The sequence below is a fragment of the Saimiri boliviensis genome, chromosome X (genome assembly GCF_048565385.1).
Source record: "Saimiri boliviensis isolate mSaiBol1 chromosome X, mSaiBol1.pri, whole genome shotgun sequence".
Taxonomy (NCBI): domain Eukaryota; kingdom Metazoa; phylum Chordata; class Mammalia; order Primates; family Cebidae; genus Saimiri; species Saimiri boliviensis.
Window position 1 is genome coordinate 86,286,847 of NC_133470.1, and position 8,716 is coordinate 86,295,562.

Here is an 8,716-nt window from a genome sequence, read left to right on the forward strand (position 1 = left end):
CCTGTATGGGGGGAGCTCAATCTATGCCCACTTGAGTGCACACAGCACAAGAGTAGTAGGGACAGGCTCTGTAATTTCAAGTTTAAATGTTTTTGTCCTGGCCAACTTGGACTTGATAAGTAAGGGATGATCTGATTGACTCCTCTATCTTCTCTCAGAAAATTCTTCACTTGCCATGTCAAAGGACTTATTTGCCATAGAGCTTATCGAAAAGTGACACAGGCTGCCCTGTGGAGGTAGTAAACTCCTCACCTCTGGCTCAAACTGAGTTTGAATGCCCTACTTGTGAGGAAGACTTCTATTCCAGGAAAAAGAGTTCAGGCTGACTTCATCAAGTCTTTTATAGTCTCTTCTCAATCCCGATTTCTCTTACAACCCTCTTAGAGGGAGACAAATATTCTCGGTTGTTGTTCCTATCAAAGTTGCCCATAGAAACAGGCAGTCTTGAAGTGATCTAGCTCATCACTGAGCTCTTTCTAGTTCATACAAGAGCATTAGCACTAAAAATGCTGGAACTGAGGCCCAACCAGTGATATTATTGATGATGCATCAGAAAAGAGAGAACACCTGCTCTTTACAAAGACCTTTTTACACTTACTACCCTGATGAGTTCACGTCCCACTCTGTTGGAACAACTCCCTTTTGTAGGACAGGCTGCTACACACCATAGATTTGATGGCACCTCTACCATCCAAGGAGCCTCTCAGGGCATTTGACCAATCCCAACATTCCCAACTGTTCCAAGTTATTGGTAAGCCTTATGAACTCAACAATTGGTTTTCCACACCTTTGGGAGGAGAAATGCCTTTCATTAGTAGGCTACGTTTCACCAGGGTGCCAGGGAAAAGGTGATCCTTCTGGGAAGGTCAGAAAGAGCCTACCTCCTTTCCTCCCTAACCTATAACAGGGCAGGCAAGAATGGCTTGTGAGGGAGGGCAAGAAAAACACAGACTCTTCTATGTAGCTGCTTGGTTCCATCTTCACCAGGAAGCTTCCCTGCTCCAAACCATTGCTGAAGCATCTATTTGTTCCCTTGAGATCTTTTGGGAAAGTCTTTCTTAGCGTTGGGGTAAGGAAATATGGCTCTTCAGGCTTATTCAAGCTCAGAAGCCCTGCCCCTCTCACTTCAAGCTCAGAAAAATAGGCAAGCCAGTAAACTATCCAGACTGTTTGGTGCAAAGTCCTGCAGCTCTGAAGGATGAGTCATCTGCTTTTACCACCACTTGAAATAAACGATAATGGCTTGGCAGCCTTTCGTATATTAATAGCCTTGTCATTTTACCTTCCTCCCGCTCCCTTTATTCTACATTGGAATTAGAAATGGCAAAAAGGCCTTCAGAGCGGATTACCCTGTGGTTACAAGCTTCTCAGAGAGTGCAAGAGGAGACCAAGATGTCCCCTGCACCCTGACCAGATTGAGAGTCCCCCCTATCATTATCTTGTAATTATTCTTCATAGCACTTCATATGAGAAATTATTAAATTTATTCCTTGTCTGCTGATTGCCTGTTTCCCTGCATAAAAATGTAAATTTCAGGAAGGCAAGGACTTAGTCTGCCTGTCACTGCATCCTCAACACCCAGAACAGCACCTGTGAGAGATGAGGGAGGAGCTGGAAGTGTTACCCCTCCTACAAAAAATGAGAATACATAAAGGAGGCAGGGTTGTACATTGAGGGAAGGGCTTTATGAAAGTGAGAACTGTAGGGGATGTGGGGGAAGTATCCACATTTCTATATCTCTCTGACCCCAGGTGTTTTGTGTTAATTACTCTGAATTTCCAAGGGAGTGCAGAGGGCACAATTAATCAACACCCTCAAACCTCAGCAAGACCCAGATCCCCCTACTCAGCCCTCCACTGTGCTCTCTGGTACTGCTGTGCATTTCTTCAATTTCCACTGAACCTCTGAGCACTCCTGTGCCCCCTCCACATCTTCACAAATTCCCACTGGCCCACCAGCACCTTACTCTAGGACAAAAGTGCCTCCCCCACTCCCACCTCATCTCCAAATACCACTTCTACCTCTTTGTCCAAATCCAAATACAGTTCGTCTCTGCCTGGAGAACGTACCTTCCCCTGCAGATCTTTCGACTATTCACTCAGTCCTTAACCCAGTCAATACATTGTAAATAGGTACCAGTTCCGGGGGGCAACTGAAGAGGTTCATTCTCCACATCCCATGTTTCTTAGAGTCTGGAGGTAAGGTAGTCACCTCCTCTAATTCTGCTTCCAAAGGGTTACGTCTCATCCCTTCTTGGTGACTCAGTGACATTGCAGCACTCCCTTTCCCTCCCCTGTAGTATAAAGGGTTAACTCTGCACTCAGGCATTCCCCTCAGCATACACACATGCTGTTTTTTTCCCCATGTAAGCTTCTCCTAAGTCTCTTTTTCTTCAACAACTGCCCTATTTTGCTGCCGTCTTCTGCAACAAAACTCCAAGAAGGTGTCTATGCACATTATCTCCAATTCCTGGTCTTTTGTGAACCCATTTGAGCAGTCTTTTACCTCTCCTGCCCACCCTTACCAACACATACACACACACACACACACACACACACACACACACACACACACACACACCAGAAATTTTTCTTCTCAAGGACACTAATGACTTATATGTTGCTAACTCCAATGGTCAATTCTTAGTCTAATTCCTCTGGACCTGCCAGCATCATTTGACAGTTGATCTCTCCCTCCTTGACTTTCAGGATGTCTCACTCTTCTCTTCCTACCTCACTGGTCCCATTTCTTAACCTTTTTCACTGTCTCCTTCTCTTCTTCCCATCCTCATCATCTCGGGCCTCAGTCCTTGTCTCACTTCTCTTCTCCAGCTACATTCACTCTCATGTTCATCTCATCCAGTTTCAAGGCTTTAAGTGCCATCTCTATACTGATGATTCTCAAATGTATATATATATATATATGTGTATATATATATATATATATATATATATATATATATGCGCTACACTTTTCTCCCACCCAAATTTCAGACTCAGGAGTGCACCTGAATTTGGAAGTCTAATAGGCACACACCTCAAATCAACATGTGGAAAACTGAACTTCTGACCTATCTACCCACAAAATCAACCAAAACTCCAACAAAACAAAACTAGCAGCAGCAGCAAACAAACAAACAAAACAAAACAAAACAAAACAAAACAAAACAAAACCTGTTCTAGCCATGTTTTATCCATAGCCTTTCTATTTCAGCTGTTGGCAGTTCTACCCTTCTGGAGCATCCTTGACTTCTCTCTTTCTTTCTCATTTCATATAATTTGGGAGGAAATCCTATTGACCACATTTTGAAAATATAGCCAGAGTCTGAATGCCTCTCACTATATCCAATGTGACCATCATCTCTTCTGCAGTTGCTGGAGTTGCTGCAGTTGCCTCTTAGTTAGCCCCTCTGTTTTTATCTTCACCATCATCAATTTATTCTAAGGGCAATGGACCTTTAAAAAAGTTATTCAAATTGTGTCACACCTCTTTTCATAACTCTACCAATGACTCCCCACTTTCAATCAGAAGAAAAGTTAATCTTCTTCCAATGGCTACATGACACTCCATGGTTTGCCAGCTCCATCTTGTTTTCTCTCTAACCTCATCTGCTATTCCCCCTTCTTCACTCTATTCCAGCCACACTGACTTAACTGTTGTGCCTGGAACACATTAGGTAATTTTCATTTTACTAAAACACTCTTTCCCTAGATATCACCTTCTCTGTGATGCTCTGCCTGAGCATCCTATCTAAAATTATCCCCCCATAGCAGTCTGAATCCTACTTTACCAGATTCTGCTTATTTTTCTCCAAACCATTTATTACCTTCTAATGTGCTATGTAAATATAAGTAACTTGCTTGTTACCTATATTTATTATTTGAGATCTGTCTCCTTTGTCTGGGATGTATACCTCACAAGAACAAGGATTACAATTTGCTTTTCTCATCATTATGATCTTTAGTACCTAGGCCAGTGCCTGGCACATAGTAACACATATTAGTTGAATGAATGAATGAGCCCATTTGTGTTCTCTCCTCTCCTTCCACCCGTCCCTCCTCTGAGGAAGAGGCGTTCATCCTCCCCTAGTGGTCAAGTCTCCCCACTGGGCTCTGACCATACACAACTGCTTCATGAAATCTTTCCACCCTCTCCCCCTCAGTTAGCTTCTTCCTTTCAGCCTATAGAGATGTTTCTGTCTCGTGCATCTGTAAAACACAGAAATCAAAATGCTTCAAATATTTGCCTCCCTCTAGCTGTTGCACTGTGTCTTTCTTCATGTTGAGCTTCCTGAGGAGTTGTCTATACCTGCTGACTTCACATCCTCCTCACACATTCATCCCTCACAGCAGACACTTTCCAGATCTCAACATTCTCAACTCCTGACCAGCACCAGTTGCCAGCATTATTGGTATTCTTTTTAAATCTCTTTCTCTCGCTGTCTAAAATACTCAGGCTCAGAGCAGAATCAGACATGGCCCCTTCAGAATCAGACATGGCCCCTTCAGAATCAGACATGGCCCTCTCTCCCTGTATTTGGTGTGGGAGACACAGTTCTCACTGCTTTCCAGCCACTTACCAAGTAAGATGTCTACAGTCATATGTTCTTTTCTCTTCCCTGCCCATTTCAAGCACCCCTCAACTCTGTGTTGAGGATCAGCCCCTGCCCAAAGCTTAAAAATGACCTCCCTGTTGAGTCAGCCACTGGGCACTATTTAGTTCTTGACTTATTAGTACATGGTAAAAACCACCAGTGTACAAGAAATGCCCTGTCTTGTGTTGGCTTCTGTGACACACCTCTCAGGACCCAAGCCTAAGCCTGTTTATCTCTTCCTGGGTGACTGCATCCAGTGCCATGATTTTGAATGTCACCCATGTGCCAATGACCCTCAATCTCCATCCTCAGTCATGCCTCCCTCCTCCCTTGTAGCCTGCCGCCAGCCTGCGGTGCTCACAGTGGTCCAGTTTTCTGAGGTCTAGAATCCTGTTTTGACCACGGCATTTCAACCTCCTCAGTACATGAGCCTTGTTCTGCAGTGTAGTTCTAGGGCTGAGGTCTTGCTCTTTGGCCAGATATTTCCTGGTGCTATTCAAGACCTTAAGGACACCAGGTGTGCCTGCAGTGTAATTTATTAGTTATTAGCTAGTAATAGTAATGTTGAGAATGGCAGGTAAGTTTTCTTGAGTACTGACCATGTGACACACATTTATCTGGTCTGTTCCATTGAATCCTCACAGGTGCCACGTGAGATGAAAAGTACTGTAATTTCCATTTTATAAGTTAGTAATGTGAAGTTCAGGGTCTGTAAGGAACTTGCTTGTACTCATTTAGCCAGTAGTTAGGGGTTGATCTGAAATTCAGACTGTGTCCTGTGTGCAGTGGAGCCCAGAGATCTGATCACTGCCTTGTGCTGCTTCTGCCTCTACTGTTAGTCTATCTGCTTTGAGGCCTGGCTGTCCCTTCCTTGCTCCTTCATCCACTTCTGCACTAGGCTTAGCCCTGTACAGTTTTTTTTCTCTAGTTTGCCTTCCGCTGTGTCCCTATCATCTCTGTCTTGCTGTAAGCCCAGGTGCTTAACAAGCTAAGAGCTGTGTAAGACTTGCCTGGGCTGGTGTTTTTCCTTGACCTAATAAGAAAAGCATGTGTGCATGTGCTATAGGTTGGGCCATGCTAGGGCAGGAACACACAGACTTTATGAGCAGCAGCTCTGATTTTGTCACTAAACCACACATATAAAAGGTCACATGGTGGTTTGATGTTGGTTATTTAATTTGATAATTCACAACTGACAAGGAGTTTGCTCACTGCTATTGCGATCAACGGGTAGTTTTGTTTAGTTATGAAAATACAGTTTTGTTTATATTCAGTGATTATCAAGTTGAAGAGAAGCACATCTGAAGTACAAACAAACAGCCAGGGAGAGGGATATGCGCCCACACACATGCATGCAGACACATACGCAGACCTAGACATTAAATGAGAATGTTTATTTCTAATGGAACTTTAGAAAGTGAAACGCAAAATGAAAGGAGCTGCTATCATGGCTGTAACTAAAAGCTCTTTCTCCTCCTCCTGCCTTCCTTATTTCTGTCCTGCCACCCTGGTGACCTGGGAAGACCCTGTGAGCCTTAGCAACCCTCCCTCCATTGCCTCCTCCCTGACTCCGACTCCATCTGTCAATTCCACATCTTAGATGTTGCTCCCTCCTGTGGCTCCTCTTCTGACCATCCCTGTGGCTCTGCTTCTGTTCACTGAAAGAAAAGAGACTCCAGCTCTCCATCCTGCAAACTCTCCTGCCTACCCCCAGCAGAGGGATCTTTTGAAACAGCATGAAATGCTCCTTTTGGTACTGGTTTGTAACTCCCCTGTTGCCCACAGGATAAAGTGCAATTGCCTGTACAGCCTCCCACTCCAGCTTTATCTCCAACAATTGCTCTTCACAAACGCCTCAGGCAATCTCCTCCTTGTTCTCTGTCAAACACCACACATATCTGGTTACAACACCCTGGCTGGCTCTCAACTTGGAATGCCCATCTCTGCACCTCTGCTGCCTATAACATCCTCTTCTTGCTTTGAGAGACTTGGGACCACTTAAGTGTTTTCTTGGGAACTCTGGGGACCTTGTGACTTTGTACCTTGTGTTAGTAATGTTCAAAAAATTAGTATTTTTTTTTAAGTAAAAACACATGTAAGGGCCAAGACATCATCTGAGTCCTTGATGTATATTCCTCTATCACAAAGTCCATGGCCTGACCTAGACAAGCATGTGGCAAATACTTGGAAAACTACAAAACAATAATAACATTGTGTAGTCTTGACAAGTCCTCACAGCTATCCTATGGATAAGCTATCCCACTGATGAGGTTTATAAGGAAGATGGCAAGTATGATTAATATCAACCTGTAAGAAAGAGCAAAGTGCCTGGGAATCTCTGAGGAGGGAGCTGTAATCACTTGCTTCCTTTTAGCTGCCTGGGATTCAGTCGCTCATTCAGCAAATGTACTTAATGCCTACTGGTCATTGGGTACTGTGCTCAACCCAGGGGAATACAGGTAAATCGGACAAACCTTCATTTCCTGGAGTTCCAATGTCAGTGGAGGAAGATACATGCATATAGGACACTTCAAATCCTAGGTTGGCTACAGTAAGGGCAGACATAGCAGTCTGGTGTTGGACAGGACAGCAAGCAGATGGACTGGCAGCGTTGTCTTCCTTATGGGCTCAGGAAAGCCGTGTGTTTGCCTGTTCCCTGCTCTGCGGCATTTCTCCCTTGGGCAAAACTGGCTACATAATTTGCAGGGCCCAGGACAAAAGAAAAATGCAGGGCTACTTGTTCAAAAATTGTTAAACATTTCAGCAGTAAAGAAAGTATAGGGCTCTTCTGTGTGTGGGGGAGAAGGGGGGCAGTGAGGGGCTGTGCAAGCCTAAAGGGGCCCTTCAGTCTCTCCTCTCTTGCATCAGAGTCTGAAGGCAGCCCCAGGTTCTAGTGGACTGACTTAGTGGTAGTAGGACACATACAGCTTAATGCAAATCAGTGACACATTTGGTTGAGTGCCTACTGTGTGCCAAGGGCTCTACTAAGACTTAGGGATACAGTGAAGATTCCAACAGACAAATTTTATGTGTATACATGTGTGTATTTGTCACTGAGCTTACTTCAGTGGGAGAGACCTACTATACATAAGCTCATTAAAAATGACCAAGAAAATCATCAATGAGCGAGCAATGTCGTGAAGAGGACAAAGCAGAGTGATGTGCTTGTGGGGGTGGGGAGATAGAGAGGGTGCTTTAGATGAGTGTGGTAGAGCTAAGCGTCTTCAAAGGATTCACACAGCCCTTTTTTTTTTAAGAGTGAAAAACTAAATGTAAGCTCACAACTCTGTCCCATGGGAGGACGCCCCTCCAACAGTATCCTGTAGAGCCACAACAAGTGGAGTTGTTGTGTTGCAGCTGTCCATTTACAAGTAGCACAAAAATATAATGCTGAGCTTATTAAGCCTGAAGTTTTTATTTGTTTATTTATTTATTTTTTCTAGAGTAACAGGTGAGGAAGCTCGTAGTGTCTGGCATCAGCTTGGTATACAAATTTTGCCATTACTTTTCATTCTGAAGCAAATCAGAAGCGTCTAGGTAAAGAAGATGAAGTCCAAGTGTGTGTGAGACTCTTGACATGTCCCACCTGGAGGGGCACTACCCCTTCCCCATTTGTGCCTTCTCATGTGTTCTTCTGCTATCACCTGGTGCCAAGTGTCTAGAAAGATTTGGCCATCCAGTCTCAAGAGGTTTCCAAAGCCTCCTCTATTCCACGTGGTCCGTTTCACACTCAGCTTCTGGGGTCAAAGCTGGAGCCACATTGTGGCAGTGCCCCCCTGGGGTTCAGAGAAAATTCTACAGGGAGTGTCTCTGCCTGGTTCTCTGTTGGCAGGTCCTCCCTGCACCCAAATACCTGGGAATTTGGCCTGTGGAGTACCTCAGATCAGAGATTGCTAGGGAAACCACTGTCTCTCTTCTTCCCTGTGCCAAGGAAGGTGCTGAGCTACCCAGCCTCCGTCATGTAACAAGATTTGTATTCCGAAAGACTATAGGTTGTGGACTGATAGCTGGGAAAACCAAAGGAAGCTAGGTGAGGCCAGGAGAGTTGGGGGAGCAATGGGGTGCAACAGGTGGTGGTGAGGAAGCCACAGCTAGAGAGCAGACTCGGCGTGCCAGCGAGCA